The sequence below is a fragment of the Pipistrellus hanaki genome (genome assembly GCF_964339955.1).
Source record: "Pipistrellus hanaki genome assembly, chromosome: 11".
NCBI classification, from domain to species: Eukaryota; Metazoa; Chordata; class Mammalia; order Chiroptera; family Vespertilionidae; genus Pipistrellus; species Pipistrellus hanaki.
In genome coordinates, this window is record NC_140513.1 from 18,560,959 (window position 1) to 18,587,610 (window position 26,652).

A 26,652-nucleotide genomic window follows, 5' to 3' on the forward strand; every position below is an offset into this window, starting at 1 on the left:
GGGTGTTGTTTTTTCCCTGCCTTGCATCAATTTCTTCAGCTCCTTTGCAATAATATTATGTACATTTTGCGTCAAATCCTACCTGAATCCACGTATACTCTTAAACTGCTCAGTTACATGATCCAATGGATTCCCTTTTAAAAAAATCCTCACCCAAGGATATGTTTTTTTGTTTGTTTATTTGTTTTTTATTTTAGAGAGAGAGGGAGAGAGATACATTGATAGCTTGCCTCCCATAAATAAATTATTTTTACTCTCAACATGGTTGTGAAAAGAGTTAAATTAGAAAACCAAGAATATTGAAATGCCTAAGTCCAGAATGAGTTCAAATATTTGGCCACATAGAATATAATCATCTTTAAGAGTAGGAGTAATAAGGCTTTTAAACGAGTCTTTAATTTATAAATACAATAGGCATTATTTTGGCTACTGGAAAACAAAGGCTGTAGCATCAGTAAAGGTCTGCAATGTCTCACTTTTGAGGATTCAGTTTAGTGTATTGGAGGTAACTGAAGGTGACAGCAAGAGTTATGGAGATAGGCAAAAATTCACATTTAAGAAACTTCCTATGTCTTTATTAAAATAACAGTGGTCAATATGATTCCAGAAGTTAAAATTATTTCAGAATTTATGACTTCAGCTTGGCAAACAGCTCAGACTCCAATTCTTATTCTTCCCTATTAAAATGTGAGTCCTTGAAAAAGGCTGTTTCTGTATATATAGATAAATGTATTAAAATAATCAGGTGATCTTTGGAGTTGTCTTAGTGTTCCCTTTATGTCTGTCTTGAAATGACCATGGGGAATTAGTTCATGGAAAGGATTAGTCAGCTTCTTGGTCTAAGGCTACCACAGGGACTGTTTGTCTAAGGCCAGAAAGGTACCAACGTGACATAAACCATACGGAGAGAAGGAGAAGATGAGGGCTTTTCCTGGCAGTTGGTAGCTAAAAATCAAGAGATTCTGAGAAAATGACACAATGCAGCCTTTCTTGTCTTTTTCTTTTCGCATTGGTTCTGGTGAAAGAGGACTTTCCTGCTTTTGAAATTTCTTTCTTTGCTGGGCAAGTTGATGCAGAGCTTGATCTGCATTCATCCTAACCTTTGCTGATGCCTCCATGTAAGTCACCTTCAGATGTGTTCTCACTGCTGTCCTTCCTGTGTCACCTGTCTTTGATCATCCAGATCTGCGTGGTTACCAATTAAAATCATTGGAAACTCATCACAATCCTTTTCTCTGACAATCTGTCTTTGAAAGTTACAGAATTCTTCAATACTGCCTCTGTGACTGAAAGGACCTATAGGAAACCTTCTCATATGCTGTTTCTCAGAGCTCCAACTCCTCTTGTCCTGCTCTGTCTGGAATATCTAGCCTGGCTGCTCTGTCATCTATCACACACTGCTGTGTGTAGGGATCCTGATGGTTGAATCATAATCCATTACAAAATAGGACGGTGTGGACTGGATGGTGGGCAACGACTTGCCCACACTGCCCCACCAACCACCACAATCTGGTACTTCTGACCGAGCTGTACCACCAGCTGGCATGGCTATGGGATGCCACCGAGCTCACCTCTGCCACACCTAGTAACCACCCACCCTAGGCCTGGCTCTGGGGATGTGTGCAGCTGGTGGGCTGGGTAAGCAGCCAGACAGGGGTCCCCAGGGCCTGGAGCTGCCTGGAAGGCCAGTGCATGAGGTGTGGCACTCTGGCTGGCTAAGTCCCACCCGAGGTGGAAAAGTAGGGTGACCACGGGCCAGGGGCAGCACCAGCCTCGGGGCAGTGTCTCATAGGCTCTGTTTTAAAAGGATAATCCAGAATCACCACGATTCTAATGTGATTCCCAGATTCCCAAATTTAGTCCAAGTTTTATTAACTCTTGCTCCATAAATAGGCACAGTGGAGCTCAGTGCGGGTAATGACCAAAAGTTTTTGGCTTTTGCCCCAAACTGTATGAGTTGGCAAACACTGATCTCAAATCCTGTCTCTCTGGCTGACACAGTCAGTGCTCACTGACTGAAAAGTGCCTCAGTGGTCATGCCTCAGGACCGTCCCTGATGCCAGGGCCTGGGATGGCAGCACTGTGCTCTCCATTTCAAAAGGTTGGTATTATTTACTCTTTAAATACCCCTTAGATATCAGTAGTCAAGCCTTTTCCACCAGCTCCCATCCAAATAGCCCCATAATTCACAAAGCCCCTTCCTTATGGTTATTCAGTTATGGCCTGTCCCTTTGTCTGACTCATCAGGAAGGTCTGAAATTCATCAGTGGATGTATCTTAGACTTACATGGAGTCCTACCATTTTCCCTGCCACATTATTATCCTGAGACAGTGAACTTCATAACTAAAACACCAACCTTTAAATAGAATGGAACGTCAACAAAATCCTTCTTGTTATATACTGTGATTCCAAATGTGTCTTATGGTTTTCAGGATTCAGTAGCCTCTGCTTACCAAATAAGGTCATATTCCCTTTTATGATCAAAAGTAAAATGGCCCCAAGTCCCCATCCTTTGAAGATTCGTCCTCTGCTGAGCTTTCCTCACCAATGAGTTCTGAGAGTTGAGAGGACACTCACTTGCTCTACATATCTGTTCTGTTGGCCGCGTTTGTCAGCTATTCCCACAAAGTAACCTGATTCTCTGCATCCCTTGATATCCACATAGATTTGCAAGTGTAGAAGAGGCCTGAACTGAATTTAATCCATTTGGTAATCACAGCCCTTAGAGTTGTTTTTTTTCTTCTTTTTTTTTAATAACACTAGTCACCCCAAGGATGTTTGAGGTGGGTGATAGTTGGACACTTCCATGTAACCTCCCTACCCTGTTATAATGAAAGCCAGTCTCAGACCAGATTTTGCCATGTGGCAAACATGTACTGAACACACATTCACTAGCAAGCAGGCACAAAATAGCTCACGCTATCTATTCTGGAAGTTTGCTGAAGTTACAGCCTCTGGCCTTTCAGATGGTTCACTGGAGACAAAAGCCAAGTCTACAGAGGCAGGATCCTGTCACCCTCTCTGTCGCTATCAGACAAGGATAGTTCACTTCAGTGGTCATATGCTGTGGGTGCATGTGGAGCCTTTTAGCACAATCATGTTTCCCTGGGGCTGTTGGCTGCCCAGTTCTGTGGATTCTGACACCCTAATTGTACAAGGGTAGAGATACCTTAGCCAGTTCACATATTAAAAATTCCCTTTTAAGTAGTCTTAGAAACATCTTCATTACGAATGTTCTTTTTATATTTGACAAAGAATACTTTTAATTTCACTAATAGGAGCCTATTTCTGACATTTTTTTTTTTGCTGATCAACAGGACAGCACTTTCCACCATAAAAACTCATTTTTGACATTCTGAGTGCAAATTGGCAGAGCTTAGACAATTGGCTGAGATATAGACGGCAGAAGCAGCGGAGGATGAACTGCAGATGAGAGTGACCCCCAACCACCCCAGGTGCCCCCAGAGTTAAAGCTGGAATTAGCTAGCAGGCCTATTTGGAAACTTTTAAAGTCAACTGCTAACATTATTATAGGTCCCTGAACTTCAAAGCCGAAGGCCACAGATTGACTCTGGGACCCAGATAAAGCAATCACAATAGTTGGATGTTTTTCAGACTGCAAATGATGACGCATTAACAGGTCCTAATATGAATTCAGTAGGACACGACCAAAGTTAAAACAATGATATGGTGTGTGTGTGTGTTTGTGTGTGTGTGTGTATATATATTTATATATATATATATATATATATCAGCATTATATGTAATAAGGATAAATATTCCTTCATGAAACTTTTGTATTAGATTTTTTTGGTATGTGTTTACTAGAATATTATGTAAAATATGAAATATTCTCTAAATTGTCTTTTTTTAAAAAAAAAAAAATGTGTGCCAGGAAAGTTGTGAACAAACTCAAGTAGTTGATAATACATTTCAAAAGGTTGGTATTATTTACTCTTTAAATACCCCTTAGATAACAGTGGTCCTACTCTAGATTCCCATGTACGCATGAGCTTCTGGGCATGGTTCTGGCTGAACATGGCCCACCTACATCAGTGGGCAGGACACTTGGCATCTTAATCTGCAGCATCATTCAGGTTTATGGTGACTTCATTGTAGTCGCCAAGGACAATGGGTAGGCACTTGCTTTACACAGGGTGAGGCAAAAGTAGGTTTATAGTTGTGAATACATGAGAGTTTATTCTTGCATGATTATTTATTAATATATTATTTTCCATATGAATAACTGTAAACCTACTCTTGCCCCACCCTGTATTTGAATAACTACAGGACCAATTCTAATAATTTTGTACAAACCAAAGGAATCTATCTGTTCCAAAGATTCCAAGAGCTCTCTCAACCTCCCAAAACTAAAAACTGCCAGAAACCTCCCAATGGCAGTTCCAGAAAAAAGAAAGAAAAGAACAAAGAAATTCTGTCTTTATTAGGTACTGGCATCATGTCTGTCTCACAAGTATTCTGTATTCTGAAAATTCCCCCCATAAACCAGATGTTTTCTTATATATCAAATACATTGAAAAGAGTGGCTGAAGCTTTTCTGATGATTGCATTGCCTCCATCTCTGCTTGCAGACAGTGACTTGATAGAGGGGAAAATCTGTCATAGGTAACCGAGTTCTGTCAGGTGTTTTAAAGAATTCTTTTGTTGGAAGGTAGCACTGCCCGGGAGCGATTATTAACTTCAGAAGGCATTTTTATTAGCCAAGTCATTGGTGTGCCAAGATCCTGCATAAGAATTGACAATGGAATTTGCAGGGATGAATAGTCTGTCTACATGATTTTTTGAATTTAAATTCAGTTTTTGCTTAGTAATGTGATAAAAAAATTTTTACAGTATTGGCTGCTAATATTAAAATATAAGTATATATTATATAAGCATTAAAAACAGTTAAAGAATATTATATGTAAAAAGGGGTGAATGAAAAGCCAGTTGGTTTACCCGAGAGGAAAATGTGCTTAATAATGAGTGGAAATGGCTCAAAGCGGGAGCTCACCAAGGATGGCGGGTAGCTCATTCCCAGAAACTGGAGGAAGGGAATTTGTGATGCCTGTGGCAGAAGTCTCAGGGTGGAATGATCTGGAGGCCTATGTCAGGGGTACACAAAGGCACTCTTCTGAGAGAAGCAGAAATAGTGGAGTTTGTGATGAAGGAGCTGGTGAACCAGCGACATAGGAAGTGACTCAGGCTAGTGGGGATGAGTCATAATAAGTTGTGGTTCAGGAACCAAGGCAAGAGCTTGAAAACACCAGGGAGGCCCATCATGCATAGGGCAGCCAGCGGGTAATGGGCGTTCTCATTGAGTGTGGCTGGCTGTACAGCGTGAGATACAACCTGTTGAAAAGCCCCATCTCCTGTGCCAGCAAACACAATAGCCCAATTTTTCCAAAAGACCGCACAACTGACACTTTAATTTTTAAAAATCAGAAAAAGGTGAGAAATGTCTGCCTTTTATAATTTGCATTTCAAAAATATGTTTTATTGATTTCGGAGAGGAAGGAAGAGGGAGAGAGAGAGAACCATTGATTAGCTGCCTCCTGCATGCCCACCCCACTGGGGATCAAGCCACCCGGAGTGCCCTGACCAGGAGTTGAACCATGACCTCATGATTCATAGGTCGATGCTCAACCATTGAGCCATGCCAGCCAGGTTATAATTTGCATTTTTTGATGTGTGCCCTCATAAAAAGTGAAAGGGAAGTTCCAGAATTAATCACATTTCAATTTCTTCAACATGCACTGCATAGTGAATAATGGAACATATTACTAAGCTGTTAAGAAGGTCCGGGGACACTGCGGTCCATCCTGTTGTGTTGGAGGCTGAGGGAGGGTGAGTGGGGCAGAGGGCAGGGAAACAGCCTTGGAGAACTGCAGGTGTACAAGAGGCATGATGATACAGAGGTCAGGGCAGCCTTGGGCATCAGACCATCTGCCTTCATGTCCCAGCTCTGCATGTTTTACCTGGACCTTCCTCTCCATCTGTTCGAAATACAGAGCAAGCTCACCTGGAATTTACTTACATTGGTTGACCTGTGCAGGCCCCAAATCCCTGTATGATTCCTCAGATCTCTGCTAGTTCTATCTAAGAAGCATGGAGGTTAAAAATACAAGTTCAGGGCCTCAGCTCAAATAATGAACCTGCCACTTACAACCATGAGACCTTGGGGCAGTTAAGCAACCTCTCTGTGCCTCAGTTTCCTCAATGTGAAATGAGGATAAAATCAGTATCTACATCATTAGGATTCTGTGAGTATAGAATTACTCATAAGAACATGCTAAGTCCTCATCAGCTATCATTATTATACTTAAGAGAGGCAAGATAGCACAATGGTTCAAGTAAGGAGTCAGCCACGCTGCTTGGATCTAAATCTTGGTTGTGCAACGTTAGGCAAGTCCCATACCTTCTCTATTGGCTTAGTTTGCTCATTTGTAAAACAGGAATAATAAGAGTACTTATTTCATAGGAACTGAGCAGGAATTAATATGTTTAAGGTTTCTAGAATAGTGCCTGGCAGGTAATACATGTTTTCTGCTGTTATGATTATGCTTATTTTGCATGTTTTTTGTTTGTTTGTTTTATGCCAAGCACTGCCTCACCCAGGCCTTGCCCATCTTAGGTACTCATTAAGAGGCTGTCGAACACATGAAGGAATGACTACATACTGTCTAATTCAGTGGCTTTCAGTGTAGGTATTGGCTGTCCCTATTATTCCAGATTTCCAAATACACTTGGACTTGGCTGCATCGTACAGGACTTCAGATAAAGCGTAGACATTGTCCTCAGTTCGCCCTCCCTGTCTGCCCTCTGGTGCTTGGTGCCGAAAGGGAGAGCCTCTGTGCCATGGGGCCATGACTTCCTGGGGAAGCGCCTCTCCACTTCTCCATGGGTTCTAGAGAGTCATCATAGCATTCCCAAAGTTTGAAAATCCAAGGAGGATGCATAAATTATAAACACAAATCCAATTATCCTCCGTTCTTTTCTGTGTGAATTTTTCTGGTGGAGAGCAGCCACCACTGTCATTTGAACGTTGTTCGTGTGGCACTGCTGGGGAAGTGAGCAGGCCCCCCAGAGCTGGCAAGCTCCCCCGCTCACCCAGAGGCTGTCCCTCTGCTGCCTGGGTGGCAGCAGTAGTTTGCCCCTTCATAAACATCAAGACACAAAAATAATGGCATGTTTAGTCTGAGTAATACATTAAGGAAATCAATTAGGCCCACATGCAACTTTCTAAGATTTTAATTACAGTACTTAGGGTACCACACTAGAGCAGTTTGTCAGGAACATAATTCGTTAATGAATAACAACTGACACAGTGTATTAGTTGGGATTGTAATTAGCTCTTGCTAGCCATCTATTGGAACCCTGATCAGAAGCCAGTCAGCGAAAGCAAACGAAATGAGCATAAATGATAACCCCGACAGCTCTCTCTGGGGCGCCTCCTGGATTCCAGTGTACCCGGAGGGGCCTGGCCAAGGCCTTGTGCACATTTCACTCAAGTGTGGTCTGGGGAGCAGCAACCACCTCACCCAGGAGCTTGTTAGAAATGCAGACTCTCGGGCCCCACCCCAAACCTATTATATCAGAATCTGCATTTTAAGACTGATAAGCATATTAAAATTTTAGAAGCACTGTAGGAATAGAAAGAGCACAGTTCACAGCCAGATTTGACTATAACTCCTGACATACTCATCACTAGAGACGTGGCCTTGGGCAATTGCTAAATCAGTGTCCTTATCTATAAGCTAGATCTGCTAACACCTGTATTAGAGGGTCAGAGTAATGACTAGCAATAACATGTGTGAGCGCCTGGCACCGAGCATTTGGACAACGAGACCCTCAGCAAGGCTTCCTGAGGACTGAGCCTACTACAGTGCCTCTGACCTGGGTCATCTATGTGATGCCTTTTCTGAAAATCTGAGTACCTCCCATCTACCATTCTACAATGAGGTGGGACTAGGAGGAAAAAGATAAAACATTATAAATAAGTTAAAAGAGTTAGTAGAGAATGTATTTTAAAAGATATGCTAAAATTAGATTAACTTGTTTTTGTTTTTTTAAAGTGGCCAAATGCCCAGATTAGAAAATGTGGTTTGGTCATATTAACACCTGGCAGAGTGCAGGGCCCCCAGATTGCTCTGTGTCTTCCCGCTGGAGGGCAGAGCCTGAGGCTTGAAGTATCCACACACAGTCCTCCCAAGATGGAATTCTTGCCAGAATCTTGAGAGTGAGATCCATAATTGAGGATCAGATATTTTAGGAAACATCCTTGACACAATATGCAAGTGGATATGTTCTTGATAAAGTATGCAAACTTAAAAATATGCACATTAATGCGATTTCCTCCAAGAAAAATTTCCCTAAGCTTTCTTACCCAGCTCAAGATAGTGCTGGAAGGAGCCCTTACCTAAGCTGATTGTTATACCATATGCTCAGATGCAGGGGATTACCGCTGTGTCATGGCTCATACAGAAAATGAGAATGTTCTTACAGCACATTATAGGTACCTGAAGGAGTTCTGGGGCATCTATGAAAAAAGAGATAGAGTGGAGAAAAAAAATCATTTTTCTTATCATGTAAATACAAGGGAAATTAAAATTTGAGAAATATATTAGGATTGCATACTAGTAAAACATCCAAACATAGTATTTTAAATGAAAAAATAAGTGTGCTTCTGAAAATGTAACTTATTAAAAAAAATAAATCAAGCTGAAACTGGTTTGGCTCAGTGGGTAGAGAGTCAGCCTGCGGACTGAGAGGTCCCAGTTCGATTCCGGTCAAGGGCATGTACCTTGGTTGCAGGCACATCCCCAGTAGGGGGTGTGCAGGAGGTAGCTGATCGATGTTTCTCTCTCATCAATGTTTCTTTTCTTTTTCTTTCTTTTTTTATTTTTTTAATATATTTTATTGATTTTTTACAGAAAGGAAAGGAGAGGGATAGAGAGTTAGAAACATCAGTGAGAGAGAATCATCGATCAGCTGCCTCTTGCACACCTCCTACCGGGGATGTGCGCACAACCCAGGTACATGCCCTTGACCAGAATCGAACCTGGGACCCTTCAGTCCACAGGCTGACGCTCTATCCACTGAGCCAAACCGGTTTTGGCTCTCGTCAATGTTTCTAACTTTCTATCCCTCTCTGTAAAAAAAATCAATAAAATATATATTTTTAAAAAAATCAAGTTGATGCTTGAAATGGCTATATTCAGTCCTTATCAAAAGCTGTCAATTATGATCTCTTCAAATTTTGGAATTCGCCACCAGTGAGTAACTTTACATTAAATCATATTTAAACATTGTTTTACAACTGTTCCAAAATTCATACTAGTTGCAGTTATATTTGAAGACTATAGCAGCTCATCCTTTTCTTATTTAAAAAAATATATATTTTATTGATTTTTTTTTACAGAGAGGAAAGGAGAGGGATAGAGAGCTAGAAACATTGATGAGAGAGAAACATGGACCAGCTGCCTCCTGCACACACCCCCACCAGGGATGTGCCCACAACCAAGGTACATGCCCTTGACTGGAATCCAACCTGGGACCCTTCAGTCCACAGACTGATGCTCTATCCACTGAGCCAAACCGGTTTCAGCCTATCCTTTTCTCTTATTGATAAATTTACAGTTGAAATTTCTTGTGATAATGCAAATGTTTTTAAAATCTAATTGAACTTTTTTATATCTATCATTTAAAACATTAAGGTGACTAATATGCAAACTGTCGCATATCATTAGAGCAGGCACCATTGAAAGGACACATCCATTATTAACAGGCAGAAATCTCCAATGAGAAGGCCATCACAGGAGCTTAGCCTTCCTGCTGCCCCTCCTCTAACAAAGCCAGGTGGCACCTTAGGCTGTGTCTGCACTGTGCTCCTCCGGAGGACCCGTGGGCCACTTGTCTTCACTGGGCAGTCTGGGCTTCATGTCCAGCTGTCAGTGTGGCTGGCTGTTCAGGCGGAAGGGCTTCTCCAGCATGTGGAGCCGAATCAGTATTCAGTGGTGCTTGTGATACTCCTGCTTGCAGGGACTGTGGGATGTCCCGACAGATTTCAGTCATCTTGGCCACCCTCTGCAGAGCTCAAAGAAAGGCTGCTTAGGCCAGAGGTGACCAGTTTGGGATCTCCAGCAGCCCCAAAGGCTTGGGGGTTTGAGCCCATTCTTGCACACCTGTAGCCCATTTTTGGCACGGAACTTGGCCAATTGGGAAGCTTTGAATTACTCAGTGGCAGGAACCAAGCCATCCTCTTTCTCTTTCACTTCTTGAATCTATGCCTGGTGGGTCCTCTTACCTGTTCCTCTTCCACTTCCTGGTCCAAAGAATGGTTGAAAGGTCAGATGACAACCTGACCTTGTCTACTGTCCTCATCCCACAGGAAGATGCCTGGATACGCAGCACCAGATTTGGGATCAATAAGGTCTTTTAGTGGTTTGATTTGCTCCACTTCCTCTGGTCATTGTGGGGTGCTGTTTCACCTTGGTCTTTCTTGCACTGTGATGATGAACATCCACCTCTGCATTTGGGGAGCAGAGGAGGAAGAGATTCAGCGGTTAGGAAGCAAGGTGCTTCAGGCCTGCTCTGAATTCTTTATTCTCTTACAGGGGCTGTACATTGGAGCATCAAGCACTTACATAGCTATTAATAAATTCCGTCATCTCTTTCCTACCTGGTCACTGAAAATTAAACAGAGTCTTATATGGGAAGTTTCTATTAATGCAACAACATACATTCTAAAGGAGATTCTAGGCCATATGCAGAAGTTACAGAGAAGATAAGTTGAAAGGCACAGCTCACCAGACCCCAAACCAGATCAAGGTTATAGTAAGGTGGAGAGGATGGAGAGTTAGGGAATTTCTTTCAAGAGAGTGTGGCTGTGCTGGGTGTCCTTCCCTATCTAAGGAGGAAGATTGAGGGGAGCTACTCCTTCACCTTGTCAATGAAGGAGTTTAGGGGAACACACAGACCTGTTGTTGTCTGACACCACACTACTGTCCCAACCAGCATATCAGAGGGTGAAACCTGGGCTGTCTAGTTGATGGGGCAGCAAAACAAAGGAGAATGGTTTCTGCTTGGGGATTGGCCTTCACTCTGAGTAGAATTATTAAGGTGGAAGAAGTGGCCTCAATAAAAGATAAGCCAAAATTGTATTTCTGGATTCCCAAGGGCAGAGGAGAGAGTAATACTAGATCAGCAGGCTTTTGTCTGGGTCAAGGTCATGGCCTGTGAGAGCTATCTGTGAACTGCCCCAGAAAACAATGTTAACTGCCTTCCCCCCAAAAAAACAAACAAAATACCTTCCCAACCTGATAGATTAAATGTTTCTGCTATTTTTGCCTTCCCTATCCACCTGATCATGCCTTTCCCTGCCCTGAGGGCATCGAAGACTGACCTTGACAAGCTACCACACTCCTTCCCCCTTCCTCCAGCCCCTGCCCTCCTGGGGAAGAAAGGGAAAGTCTTGTTTTCAAAGGAGTTAGCAGCTTTGGTTACTGTTACAGGAGACTGGACTTTTTAATCACTGGATTGATACTATTTAGTTAGCAGCTTAACATATTCATCAGACTTTTGATCAGAGAGTAGTCAGAAAATCACGAGATTGCCTGAGTTTTATCTCACTGAATGCAGTTTGAAGGAAAAGTGTGAGACACAAATAAAATTGCAATCTGATTGCATTCCTCAAGTCCTGGGTTGTTGTTTTTTATGGTGCTGCCTGCTGTTTCTTAATATATACTCCCTGGGCTGGGCGCTCTGTAGGGATAGAGAGAGCGAGAGCATTGGAGCAAGCCTTACACGTTTCTTCAATGGAGAGTCACAGCATGTCAGGCTGGACAGGAAGCTTTAAGTTATCCATTCCACATGACAGCCATTTTGAGCCGCTTTGTCACACCCCTGAGTTTGAATATCTACATAAATAAGAGGATGCACATCTTCTCAAGATAATTTCCCCCATTTTAGAACAGCACTTTTGAGTTTGGTTTCCTTTTTAGTTTGATGTAGTCCCACTTGTTTGTTTTTGCTTTTTTGTTGCCTTTGGTCCTGGAATCAAATCTAAAAAAAAAAATTGCCAAAATCAATATCAAGGAACTCTTTTTTTTTTAAAATATATTTTATTGATTTTTTACAGAGAGGAAGAGATAGTTAGAAACATCAATGAGAGAGAAACATCGATCAGCTGCCTCTTGCACACCCCCTACCAGGGATGTACCCACAACCAAATTACATGCCCTTGCCCGGAATCGAATCTGGGACCTTTCAGTCTGCAGGCCGACGCTCTATCCACTGAGCCAGACCGGTTTAGGCAATATCAAGGAACTGTTACCGTATGCTTCTTTGAGGAGTTTTATGGTATCAGATCTTAGATTAAGTCTTTAATCCACTTCAAATTAACTTTTGTGAGTGGTGTAAAATAGAGTCCCAATTTCATTTTTCTTCAAATGATTAGTTTTCCCAACACCATTTATTGAAGAGACTATCCTTTCCCCATTGAATATTCTTGGCTCCATTTTCAAATATTAGATGATCATGTGTATGAAGGTTTATTTCTGGCTCTGAACCTGTTTCATTGGTCTGTGTGCCTATTTGTATGCCAGTACCATACTGTTTTGGTTACTATATCTTTGTAATATAGTTTGAAATCAGGAAGCATGATGTGGAAGCTTGAAAGATACTGATTTCTGAGTCCTGATATATTCTTCCTTGGATGATGCCTATTTACTCAAGCCTCTGGGAATCTTCTCTGGCTCCCCAAACTTCTGCCATTCATATTGTTGCTCCCATCACGCTATATGGGATTTTTTTTCTATATGTCCTTGAGCACCCTGAAGGCAGGGATTGACTTATCTTATTCATTGTTAAATCCATAACACCAGGTTCAGTGTTTGAAGAGTAACAGGTGCCAATACATTAATTCCCTTCCCATCACTGCATAATTCGTAATCCTCACGGGGTGGGCTTCTGCTATTCCCCTTCAGTCTTATCAGGAGAACACTGGTTCTTTTAACAGATCGATTACTCTTCTTTGCTACAAGCCTCCTTCCTAGGTTTTGCTTTCCCGTTCTAAAAACACTTCGATTTTTAAAATTGTACTGAAAAGAGAAAGAAAATGACTTTTCAAGGTCAGGTAGTTGGGCTGATGGGTCAACTGGGAAAGAAATAGATGAATTCTAATCCATTGTCTGAAACTCTGCCCATAAAAATCAAACCGTTCTATTTCTGATGTTTTCACCTCATTCAGTGGCATTGTTTTCTTTGGAGGAAGAGGACATTTATTATTCAGACTCTGGGCAGAGGAATGAAATGGCCTGGATCTAGAGATAAAGGGCAATGTACAACTGGCCAGCCGCTGTCCCTGCCTCCTGACAAGCATTGGTTTAAATGAAAGCACCATAGGCCCATTGCTGCCTCTGCTCCAAAAAAATAACTATTTATTTTGAGCCATAGGTTTGACTATCTTTAATGCTGTTTTTGAAAAATGTTGTGCACTTTCATCTCTGTGCTTCTCCCCTCCTTCTCATCCAGCCTCTGCCTGAGGAGCCCTGTGACCACTCATTAAGTCATTTTAATAGCCTCCCTCCTGGTTCCCTTGACTTGGGGTTCTCCCTCCACCCTTTTCAGTTCAACCCTCACACCACAGCCTTTCTAAAGGTCAGGCCAGGGTCCATGTCAAAAAACCTCAGGGCTCACTGAACAAGCATGAGCCTGTGAGGGTGGCCTTACAGGCTCTCTGCCTATTGTTCTTTCCTGCTGCATTCTTTCTGCTCCAGCCAGTTTCACCAACATTTCCTCCCTTTCTCTAGAGTAGGGGTGTCGAACTCAATCAGAGAAGGGGCCAAAATCTAAAAATCCAGCCTAAATCGCGGGCCGAATGGTTTACTGAACAGTCATAAACTGACAATGTCATAAACTGACAGCGGAGTGCAGTGATGACAGCGCGGTGCGGGCCACATTGCAAGGCCTGGCGGGCTGGATTTGGCCCGCGGGCCTTGTGTTTGACACATGTGCTCTAGAGCATACTGTTTCCTCCCTTGGAATGTGCCTTCACTCACTTTCTGCATGCTCTCCTCTCCTCATCATCTCCCCTCTCTTTAATTCTCCCCAGTAGCCTTCTTTCTATATCTTTTTTCCCCCTCCCCTGAAAACCTTGGCACTTGCAGTTCTCTCTTGAATGTTAGATCTCTGCATGGCCGATTCCTCCTTCAGGGCCCAAGTGAAGGTCAAATGTCACCCTCCTCCATTTGTTATAAGATTTGATGTATGTGAGACCTCTTATTTATTTACTCAAAGTTTCGATGAGTCTTATTATTGTGAACTTGGCACTCTGCTGGGTATGAAGGCTACCCAAATGTATAGGACCAAGCTGTTCTCATGGGCCTCAGCTGAGTAAGAGCAGGAAAAGTAATTTCAAAGACCTCAGGATATTTATGGTACAATGCTGGAAAGAGCTGTAATGGAAGTCTTATGGGAGCACAGGGAAGGACATAACTATTAATAACTATGCCTGGGGGAATCAAGGAAGGTTTTAGAGAGCAACTGACTTTACCTGGATAATTACAGTGGAGAATCCTTATTTTAGAGTGAATGAAATTGAACTAAATTATACTGTTCTATTTCAGACCTAGGATTTATCTGTGTTTGGTAAATATTTAAACATGAGGGAGTCTCGATTTTCATACACAGTTTTAATGGGCATTAAATATAATCAGAGTAGATTTCCCTACTTTTTTATTTATAAGGATTTTAGCATTTCTTGTGTAGCTGACTTTACAACAGAGATTGATGGGGCAAGTTAGTGGGGCTCTAGTTTTTCTTTCCTTCCTCCCCCCCCCCCCCCCCCCCCCCGCCCCAAGCATAAAGCTTTATTGTTTCATTTGATTTAATGCATAGAAGAGAGCTTCAGAGTGGTTAAAAAATGGCTAGTAGTAGTTTCGGGGAGAGGCTCAGGTAACAGCCAGATACCAGGGGATGTAGAGGCACCTCTCAAAGGCCTCTGGTCTCCAAAGGCTCCTAGCCTTTTGCCCAGGCCAGTGGGCATGGCTCAGTGGTTGAGCATCGACCTATAAATCAGGAGGTCAACAGTTCGATTCCCAGTCAGGGTACATACTTGGTTGTGGGCTCAATCCCCAGTGTGGGGTGTGCAGGAGGCAGCCAATCAATGATTCTCTCATCATTGCTGTATCTGTCTCTCTCTCCCTCTCCTTCCTCTCTGAAATCAATAAAAGTATTTTTAAAAGAGAGAGATACTTGCCTAGCCCAGCCTGGGGGCAGGCCAGCCTGCGGATATTAGTCAGGTGGTCGCCCATTTTTTTGATGAGTTTCACCTCCTCACCCAGGAAGTGGTTCTCTGGGAAGTCACAGACATGAGGGTCTGTGCAGGTAGAACCCAGGGCCTGCAGGTCCAGAAGAGCTTGGTTCAGGCTCCTCTCCAAGGCCAGGGTGGCCTCCATGGCAACCTGAGTTTTGCCCACTCATCTGGGGAGGCTTCAGCATGTCCTGGAAGAGAATGTGGCCACCGTGCTGGTTTTGCACCTTTAAGAAATGCCCAGTGCCCTCGCGCTTCTTCTCTGCCTACTCGGAGAAGCAGCAGCCCACACCCTCGAGAGCCACCTCTCCTGGTTGAAATAGAAGCCCAGAGAGAGGCAGGTGTGTGAGGCCCGCAGGTGCGGGTTGGCCAGGCGGTTGACCTCAGCCTCCACCTCAGTGAATAATTGTGACGGGTTTGGGAGCTCACTGCTGTTCGGCAATAAGGAGCTAAGGTAGACAAAAACCCGGGGTGTTGGCTGGTCCCGGAGGTGGTTGTGAAGGGGGTGACTGGATAAGATGCAGGAGAGTGGCCGGAGGCTGGAGGGAGGGGCATCCCTGGGTTTGTTCCGTCCAAACACTGTTGAAGCAGGAGACAGGTCTGGGACCACCGAGGGCACTGCCAGGGGCTCTACTTTTTCTAGTTGAAATGAGGCGAGTGGAAGCTCATAGTCATGCAGCTGACCTGTTGTTTTTTTTATTTACTTATTTATTTTTTTTATTCCTGAAATAAACTTGATTAAGTAGATTCCTTATCCCTCAGATAGGTGGACACATTCCTAATTGTTATTTGCATATCTCAGGAAGGTAGGTGCTTCTTCTCTCCCCCCCCTTCAATAATAAATTGAGATATAACTGACAAATAATGTTGGGTAAGTTTAAGGTATATTGTGTGATGCTTTGATACACATATGTATTGCAAAATGATTACCACAGTAAGGTCACTTAACATATCCATCACTCACATAATTACATTTTTTGTGTGAGTGGTGAGACATGTAAGATCTCTCTTAGCAACTTTGAAGCATATAATGCAGTATTGTTAACTGTCATCACCATACTATAAAATAGATTCCCAGAATTTACTCATCATATAACTAGAAGATTGTGCCCTTTGACTAACATTTCCCATTTCAACCATTCCCCAGCCCTTGGCAACCATCATTTTGCTCTCTGATTCTCTAAATATGGCTTTTTTTTTTTAATTCCACATATAAGTATATCATGCAGTATTTGTCTTTCTCTGCGTGACTTATTTCACTTAGTACAAGGTCCATCCATGTTTTGCAAATGACAGAATTTTTTTTCTTTTCTTTTTCTTTTTTTAAGGCTCACCCACCTATTTTTTATTTTATTTTATTTTTTTTTGTTAGTCTTCATTGGAGGATATTTTTTCCATTGATTTTTAGAGAGAGTGGAAGGTAGGAATAGAGGAAGGTAGAGAGAAAGAAGCACTGATGTGCGAGAAACACATCAATTGGTTGCCTCCTGCATGTGTGAATCAAACCTGCAACTGAGCACCTTGACTGGGAATCAAACTGTCAACCCTTTGGTGCACAGGCTGTCACTCTAACCACTGAGCACACCAGGCATGTCAGGAATTTTTTAAAAAAATATATTTTATTGATTTTTTTACAGAGAGGAAGAGAGAGGGATAGAGAGTTAGAAACATCGATGAGAGAGAATCATCAATCAGCTGCCTCCTGCACACCCCCCACTGGGGATGTGCCCGCAACCACGTTACATGCCCTTGACCGGAATCGAACCTGGGACCCTTCAGTCCGCAGGCTGACGCTCTATCCATTGAGCCAAATCGGTCTCGGCAGGATTTTATTTTTTATAGCTGAATAACATTTGTATCACATTTCCGTTATCCATTCACCTGTTGATGGACACTCAGATTATTTCCATGTCTTGGCTATGATGAATAATGCTGCAGTGAACATGGGAGTGCAGATATGTCTTCAAAACAATGACTTAATTTCCTTTTTAGAGGTAGAAGGAAAGAGAAAATGTCTGAACTCATGATTTCCATTCTTTAATTATCATAACCACATGGTTTTATTTTTCTCTTCTACTTTCCCTTCCTATTAATCATCAGAATTTGCAATTATGTATTAATTTGGGGTTATTTGTTGACTATCCATGTCTCTGCTTTACTGAAAAAGCCACAAAGAGGAAATTTATGAGGTCTACTGTTGTCTTTCCATATTGAGCACCTGGCATATAATTGGTACTCAAAATATATTTATTCAACAAACAAATGATTGAATAATCCTCATAATTTGAGTAAAAACTTTAAAAAATAATAGGAAGAACCCTAGCTGATTTGGCTCGGTGGATAGAGTGTTGGCCTGTAGACTGAAGGATCCGAGGTTTGATTATGGTCAAGGACACATGCCTGGGTTGTGGGCTTGATCCCCAGTAGGGGGAGAGCAGGAGGCAGCCGATCAATGAATCTCATTGATGTTTCAATCTCTCCCTCTCTCTTCCTCTCTGAAATCAATAAAAAAATAATGGGAAGATTCATAAAAATTAAAGGATAATGCAGTTGTAAAGACACCTCCTCAGGGTACATATCAACCTGTTGTAGTTCATAGAAATATTTCAGTTGGGTGTGAATTCCAGGTTCCTACCTGTTCTGATAATTTCTTCTGAAGGGATAATTTAAATTGGACTCCTGAGGCAGGAGGTGCTCAAAAGTATAGATAATGGAAATATCATTCATTTGCTCACTTAGCAAGTATTCTTTGCTTCTCATAAAAAGGGGAAAATGTTAGTAATTTCTCTATAGAACAGAATATATTAAATTTGTTGAATATATTTAAGCAGAATATTCTTTAGGATAAATTTTAATAAGTGGGTAAAGTTGGTATAATTTGGGAATAGGTCATTGAACAAGTAGTTCAAATTTGGTGAACAGATCATTGAGCAAATGGGCTTCTTTTTACTCTTCTGGGTATCAAGCACCACCTGTCTTGGTTGGAGAGGCTTACGAATGTCTGTTACTGAAAAAGGGGACTGACTCACCCAGATGGTTAGGATGGCGCTCAGAAGTTGTTCGGCAGGTCTTCCCCTTTGGTTTCCTGTCCTAGTGTTATTGTATGAACTGACTTGACATAGTCTAATTACGCACAAATCTCAGGCTCATTGTGGTAGAAAATGATAGCTGAACAGTATTGGTACCTGGTTCCTTGGTGTGGTAGGCAGATGCCTCCCAAGATTCCTGCCCCCTTGTGGACATATCCCATGTCATCTACCCCCAATCTAAGTGGGATCAACGAATAGGTTGGAATATTACTCCTATGATTAGGTTAGTAAGGTCAAGTCTTTGTCCTTTTAAAATCTCCCCAAGTAATTCTAATGTGCAGTCAAGGTTGAGAATCAAAGCAGTGGTTCTCAAAGTGTATTTCCAGGCCCAGGAGCATCTGGGAACCTGTTAACAATGCAAATTCTCAGGCTCCACCTCAGCCCTCCTGAATCAGAAACCCTGGCAATGGGGCCCAGTGATCTGCATTTTAAGGACCCTCCAAAGGATTCTGATGTCCTATGGAGTTTGAGATCCTGTGCTGTGGGCATCTGCCCTCTACCACACAAGCTTCTCTATGGTAGTAGGAGGGAGGAGGGAGAGGGAGGAAAAGAAGAGGCCTCTCTTTGTGTGTGTGTGGGGGGGGGGGGAGGGGGAGTCTCTTCCCCACCGGCAATGGCACTGCTTCTGAGTTTCAGCCTGTCTCTTCAAGGATCGAATGTGCATGTACACGCTGTCACACTTGTCAGGCATGTTTTTCAGCAAACAGTAGCATCAGACAATTTTGTTTACACATTGTTTTAAATAAAACAGGGGAATTTGCTAGCTTCATTTTCACTGCATTTCTTTTTTATTTATTTAATAGCACTGAAAGGGATATTAACATGATAATGCTAATTTAAAAGATACCCAAAGTTTTGGCCTGACCCAGGTGATTTGCCTGTTCAGAAGGATCAGCTTCTTTTTGTTGAATATTCATGATTTCCAATGATTAAAGATGGGTGAGGGCAACTAGTCTCCTTTCTTAAAACCTCACTCCCGAGTGATGTGTTACAATGCAAGCAAGTCCTGAACCAAATTCAGCCGCATTAACAACAAAATAACAAACAAGAAAAACAAGCAAAGCCCAACACAATAACAGAAAACAGACACAAAGACTGCGCATCTGTTTTGAAGTGCAGACCTTTTGCTCTTGGGGTTCTCCAACCCAGAAGGCTCACTTGGAGGCAAAAATGCCACAGGGTCCTGATCATTGGCTAAACTTCTCTGCCATCCTGGCATTTTGGGTGCTGGGCTTTCCAAGGCATCGTAGGGTATTTATCAACTCTGGACCTTGGTGCTGAAATCTGCTACCATCCTCCCTCAACCGCTATCCCCATTTTCAAACCTCTGATAAATGTAGGGCTGATAGGATTAAATGAAATTCTTCACCTCAAGTATTAATCCAAAGGTGTTAGGTTGCTGGTTTTGATACCAGCTTTTAAAAAATATTCCGTTAATTCAAGTCAGAGTGGTTCCGGAATAGCTCACATTTCACCAGTGAATCATTATTGCTAATACCCTTTGTGCTAATTAACAAGATCAATCTGCAGCTTCAGGTAGTGGTTATTTAAGGCAAGCACTTGTCACGGTGCTTGTGCAGGCACTGCGTAGAGTGGGGGCTCCTGATTAGGGTCTTTCAAATGCTAACCAGCCACCTCTGGAATGTGTATTCCTGATTAGGGCACTTCACATATTAATGAACCATTTCTAGGGAATATTTTAATTCACTATGTATGCTGAAGCAAGTTCATGTAAATTACAGATGAGGTACTGTACCTGGAAGGGAAACTCCTGGTGGGTGTGGAAATAGCACATGTCCGGTGGGTGATCAGCAGTGTGTGCAAGAAGGCCTTGGGCAGTGCATTACCTCTGACCAGGGATGTTGTGACCAGCTGCCCTGGTTTGCCAGAACAGAGGGGTTTTCTGGGATGTGGGTCTTTCTAATCTGTATTAAGGTAATGATCCAGGAAAGGTTACTTCTAATACTTTTAATAGGTGTTACTTGTGAAAGTGCAAATTTGGATGCAATTTGAAAAGTTAGCAATAGAGAATGTGTTGAGTAAATGTTCGTATATCCATCAGATGGAATAGTAAAAAAAAAAAAAAAAAAAAAAAAAAAAATCACCTCACACTCTCTATATTAGCTCAGGCTGCCGTGACAGAACACCACGAGTTGGGTGCTTAAACAATAGAAATTTAATTTGTGGCAGCTCTGGAGGCTAGAAGCCCCAGATGAAGATCTGGCAGGGTCGATTTCGACTTCTGGTTAGGTTTTTCTTGCTGTGTCCTCAGGAGGCGGAGTGAGCAGCAAGCCAACCCTCTGGTATCTCTTCTTATAAGGGCACTAATCCCATTGGATTAACACCCCACTTTATGACCTCTTTTAACCTTAATTACTTCCTTCCCCCACATACAGTTACACTCGGGGTTAGGGCCTCAACATATGAATGTTGTGGGGACAGAATTCAGTCCATAGCATTTTTTAGTCTAAGTGTCCTATATAATAAAACGCTAATATGCAAATTGTCTCCTTGGGAGTTTGACAGACTGGGAGTTCCACTACTTGCTATGCTATGATGTGTGCTGACCACCAGGGGGTGGCGCAAAACTAAGGAAGGCTCCGGCCAGCAGCTGGGGGAAGGAAGGCCCGAATCAATCCTGATTGCCAGCTAGGCCTACAGACCCTACCTGTGCACAAATTTTGTATACTGGGCCTCTAGTGTTCAAATATTGCCTAGGACTTACTTACACTAAATAATTATTCATTATCTCAAATTTAAATATAACTTGTATTCTTGTTCTGTTTTCTATCTGGCAATTCTAATTATTAGAGATAAATAGAACATCATTGAAAAGAAATCAGCTGGTTGAGCCTCATCTGGTCCAGTTCAATTCCTGGTCCAAGCACATACCCAGGTTGCAGGTTTGATCACTGGTTGGGGTGTATGTGGAAAGAAGTTGATCAATGTTTCTCCCTCATATCAGTGTTTCTCTCTCTCCCTTTTCCTTTCTCTCTCTAAAATCAATTAAAGCATATCATAAACAATCAAAAAAGAAATCCAATGACGAAGCTCTCTTAATCAGATCCATCTAAGCCAAGCCCACCCCTGAAAACCTCCTGCTGCTGGCATTGCCTTTATAGTGAGGAATGTGTGAAATAGCCCCTGTTGTGGGTCTTAGCTTGGCAAGTGGCACATAGTACATGCACAATAAATCAGGCAGGAGAGCCTGCCCTTTACTTGATTTGGGGGAAATTGCATAATTGCTTTAAGCTTCAGCGTCCTCAAATGCAAAATGGGGCCAATAATAAGACCTGTTTCATTGTGAGAATTAAGGAAAATGAGAGAATTCCTAGCCAGTGGGAAGCAAGGTTTCTGGGGTGGATGTGAGGGTGGATTTCAGAGGACGAGCAGGGAGGAACAGATGAACAGAGAGGGTCATCTAATGGCTGCCACAGTCTGACCTCATGATGTTTCTTGCCTGGAGAATGGTCTCCACTTCACTTCCCCACTCAACTCTGGCATGAGCATATTAATTGGTGGAACTTAACTTGGATGGAAGCCCTAGCTGCAAGTGAGCTTCGGATTATAATGTCTGTTTCCAGCCACTCTGAGTGGGAATGGGTGTTGAGTGAGTTTGATGCTGCTCAGTCCCACAAAATGTTATGAAGGTGAAGGTTGCTGCATCGAGAGGGAGTTATCCAATTCCCCGTCTCTAGGATGTAGCATTTGCCTCGGTGCTGCTTGGGTACTCTGTGTTTGAGACCCAGCCCTGATTATTTTCTTCCTCTGCCTTCTCTCCTTTTTCTCTCCCTGGGGACCAGTCTCAATCTGACCCCCATTCTAGGTTCTGAGATTTGGGTATGTGTTGTCAGACTTCTCAGGATTTCGAGTTTAAATTTCTAAGCCTCGCCTCTTCTGGTGTTACCTACAGATTGCACTTTTTCTTGTCCCCTAGCGCTCATCTGCTCTGGGCTCTCCGTCTCTGACATCCCGGTGAGCCTTGCTCAATTTGGCATGCCCATGGTTTTTCCCATCTTGCTATGGTTAAGGATTATGAAAGAGAAAAAGTCCTCATGGACCAAACCAAGGCCACAGAAATTTAAAGCCACAAGCATGAGCTCTGGCCAGCATGCTCCTAGGGATGGGAGTGAGATGAGCATCTCAGCTCCGGAGGCCCACTATCAGCCTCCAGAGCTGAGATGCATATTAAACTGATCCTCAATTCTTTTTTTTTTTTTTTTTTTTAATTATCTAAAGTTTTACATACCGTATGTCTCCTTTTCCCTGGCTGACCGCCCCCCCCCAGCCATCCCTATTCTGGGCAAGCCCCACTGCCCCAGTGTCTGTGTCCATTGGTTTTTCTAATATGCATGCATACAAGTCCTTTGGTTGCTCTCTAACTCCCCCACCCCCCTGCCATTTGTCTCTGGATTATTCTTGTTCATCAAATTATGTTGATCTGCTCCTGAACTCTTAAGGACCAGCAGCCACAGCATTTGTTAAAATCACAATGCATCCCTTCTGCCAAAGATAGAGTTGTAATTTCCTCCTCTTCTCAAAATAAGTATTTCACATAGTTCTGAAAAATTTTAACTATTAGTTACACCATCACTTCTCATTAGCCACTGGCAAACACAAGAGATAATAAAGCTTTCTGAGGGAAGACATGAATAAGCACCAGATTCTAAATCTCCTGGGGCAGTGACCCTGATGAGTCACTGAGTAGTCACCATAATGTCATCTTGCAGTTTGTTGTACACATGCCACAGAGAACATAGTAAGTGGGTCTGGGCTGTAAGAGAGTCTTAATGATTAATTTTCCACATGCTTCTGAAAATATCATTTTTTGACAAACAATACACATGGACGGACTCTTTTTCTTATTAGCAAAACCATCAAGAAAACCCACTCTTCTTTCCATCTCATTAATGACTCCCTCTAACTTTATGGATATCCAGGGATTGGTCTTTTTTAAAAATTACATCTAAATTCCCAGGGAAGTTAGAACACAGTTATTTGCTCTCCTTATGTATTTGATTTCAGTTGTTAGCAATTGCTTTTTAATCATTTTATTCCATTGTGTCATCATGGGGGAGATAATTGTTATTTCTTTTATTTACAGAGTAAGTGCTGCTGCAGGGTTAAATAGCATGCCCCAGACCTCTGCAAGGGGGAGTCTAGATTGGAACTCAGCCTTTAGATTCTCAGCATGTCTTTAATAGAAAGGCAGGAGTCAGAAAACCATGACTCTGACTGGCAAAAACTGATCAGGAGAATGGACCCCTGCCTCTGAGCAACACCACCGCCTCTCTAAGACTTAGTTTCCTGATCTGTAAAATGGGCTTGTCATGGGACATTGATGTGAGGATCCAATAAAAGAGTGGGTATAGAAAGGTTTGGAGGTTGCAGAAAGGAGAGGCCCCTTCTCCCTGTCCCATTGTCCTGTAGAATGGGTGTCTGGCTGCTCTCTGAGCAGGTTCAGTAGAGGGGTTTGGTCTTACTCTTTTTCCAGATGGGTCATTGCCTGTGGGTATCTGCTGCTGGGCACACAGTTGGCCACAATGAGGATGCTGCTGCTCTTCTCCACCTGGCTCAGATGCTACAGCACTCAGCTTTTTTCAAAACAAAGGCATACGGTGCCCAGGGAACATTCAAGCAGGTGTTTACTGCAGGAGCCTCTGGTTACCACTTCAAAATCTTACAGGCCATGGAGTAGAGGTAGATGGGTTTGGGAAGCAGGTCTCAGCTTAGGTACATCCCCTCTCAGCCCCTATCACAGAAGGGCTGATGCCTCACTGCTTGGAAGGCAGTGGGTAAGGATAGAGGGTTTGCTGGCATGGAGGCTGTCCCCAGATCACTGCTCCCTCCCTCTGCTTCCAGCAGCTCCCTCCTCTGACTCCCTCCTATTGCTGTGCTCCCCTCGTTTCCCTCTTCATGCCACTGCTTCCCAAATAAACCACTGGTCCCTCCTCAGCCTCTACTGATGTCCGGCAGGTTTTGCATGGTCCTGGAAAATTTTAGTAACTAGTTTATACCATCACCCCTAATTGGCCACTGCAACACAGTTGGGGTAATGAATGTCAGTGGCCAGGTTCCCCCAGAGCATATATGGCACCTTTGTTCAAATCAGAAAATGGAGCCCTCTTCTGAGCAAGCGCCCTACTTGGGACTGGGAAGTCCCTTTCTCTCAGAGGTGCAGTGCTGACAGGACATGTGGTTTGGCCTGCAGAGAGCAGGCTGTATCTCAGTATCTTCTCCAATTACCCCTCAGCCAGGGCTTTGTGCAGTGTGTGAGCTGGACAACCACACACGAGGGCCTGTCGGTGGCTTTATGCTCATGTGCAGCTGGGACTGGGGAGGAGGGTGTCTTTGTCAGCTCCGGGGCCTCTCCTTGCCCCTTGTATCACACAAGAGGGGATGAGCTCAGATTATATTAATGAAGGAGTAGTGGGTGAATTGTGACTCCCCTTCCCCAAAAAGATAATGTCCAGTTCCTAATCCCTGGAACCCAGTGAATGTGACCTCATTTGGAAAAAGGGTCTTCAAGATGCAATTATTAACGTAAGGAACTGGAGATGGGATCATCCCGGATTACCTGGGTGAGCCCTAAGTGCAACCACAGCTGTCCTTATATGAAAAAGCATGGGAAGATTACCAAGAAGAAGAAGACATGTGGAGAAACATAAGGAAGAAGGCCATGTGAGGATGGAGGCAGAGATCGGGGTCATGCAGTGTCAGTCAAGGAGCACCCAATGACACCCACAGTGCAGTTCTGCCGACAGCTTCATTTCCAACTTTTCGTCTCCAGAACCGGGAGAAAACAAATTCTATTGTGTTAAGCCACTTAGACTGTGGTCACTTGTTACAACAGCCTGAGGGACTAACACAGGGGCTGGCCAGGGGTTCCCTCTCCCAGTTACAGCTGGTCCTCAGCGCCTTCTAAAACCAAGCATATTTTATCCTGCAGGCGGTCCTTAGCTTTATAAGAAAAATTATTTCCCCTCTTAACACAATTATTTTGAAAACTGACACAAACTAAGCATAACTTCTTGTCCCTCTCAATTTTATACAAGAGGCAGTATTTCTCCTATCAACAGACTCTCCTATGAACTCACACCACAGCTTTGTTTTGCTAAGAGTGTTTTTCAGTCCCAGTTTATATCCAGACTACCTCCCTTTAACTTGCCCTTGGCAGTAAGAGAAAGGAGATGGAAACTCAACCTCCCTTTGACAGTTTTAAGCACCCCTCCAGGCATTATTAATCTCTGTACCATCCAACTCAGGAAGTGGCATGTGGCAGATGGTCAGGAAATGTTTGTTAACCAGAATGACCAACCATCCCACTTTTCCCGGGACAGCAAGATTTTTTAACACAGGCTTTCAGTGTTAAAACCGGAACTGTCCTGGGCAACCTAGAAGGGACAGTTGGTCACCCTTGTCAACTGAACGAATAAACCACCCAGACCCCATTGTTCTTGGAGCAAGTCGCCCAATATAAAGTCATTTAGTCTTAGTCTCCACTCCATCTCATTCAAGGGTTTTCAAGCCTTCCTGGGTCCTTTTCCCCAGGAATCCTTCTCCTCAGTCTAGAACCCCTACCTGGGCATCAGCTCCAACCGGGTCCTGGCAATGTCTGCTTAAGGCTCCCATGTGTAGTTCCAGCACCCCTGTCTTGACTAATTTTGTTCTCTGAATTCTTTCCTAGCTGGTTTTTCTCCTCATGCTCCTGAAATATTGACCCACGCCAGCATTCTGTCCTTGGTCCATTCCCAAATAGGTCATGGATGACCTCAAGAAATGGAATTAAAACAAAAAGACATACCACCTTGAATGCTATTACCGAGTCCGTTTTGCATCCAACATCCCATCTGTCAACAAACTCTGCTGATTCCCTCTTCTGAATAAATATTAAATCAGTTCCCTTCTCTCCATCCCCATGGTGGCTGCCATATGCCAGAACCTTATCATTCCTTGTCTGTCACTTAGATTTCCCATTTCCAATCTTAACCTTTCCAGTGTATCCTTTTATAGCTTCACAGTAATTGCTCTAACATGCAAATATTGCTACATCTCTTCCTTGCTGAAAATCTGACAAAGGCTCCCTGAGCTCTCCAGGATTAAGTTACAACTTTCTTAAACTGGCACATGACCTGCCCTTGTCCAACAGTTTGGCTTCATCCGTCCCCTTTAGCCTCTCTCAGACCCTACAGCCCTGTCTCCACCTATGACCAGACCCTTGGACCTATGAACTTGTGACTCCAAACGGG

At 43.1% G+C, this 26,652-nt stretch overlaps 1 protein-coding gene and 2 pseudogenes across 5 annotated transcripts in view; 1 reads left to right on the forward strand and 2 right to left on the reverse strand.

Annotated features, from left to right (window-relative positions):
• LOC311630570 (U3 small nucleolar RNA-associated protein 14 homolog A-like) overlaps positions 1-26,652 on the forward strand; it is a 75,154-nt gene that overhangs the window by 33,235 nt on the left and 15,267 nt on the right. The gene's annotated exons all lie outside the window — the stretch shown is intronic.
• On the reverse strand, positions 946-5,997 carry LOC311630274 (ras-related protein R-Ras2-like; annotated as a pseudogene). Its single transcript has 2 exons — positions 5,980-5,997; positions 946-1,548 (listed from the first exon to the last, which is right to left on the reverse strand). The product of its transcript is annotated as a ras-related protein R-Ras2-like (transcript).
• LOC311630276 (ferritin light chain-like) lies at positions 9,920-15,869 on the reverse strand (annotated as a pseudogene). Its single transcript has 2 exons — positions 15,187-15,869; positions 9,920-10,087 (listed from the first exon to the last, which is right to left on the reverse strand). The product of its transcript is annotated as a ferritin light chain-like (transcript).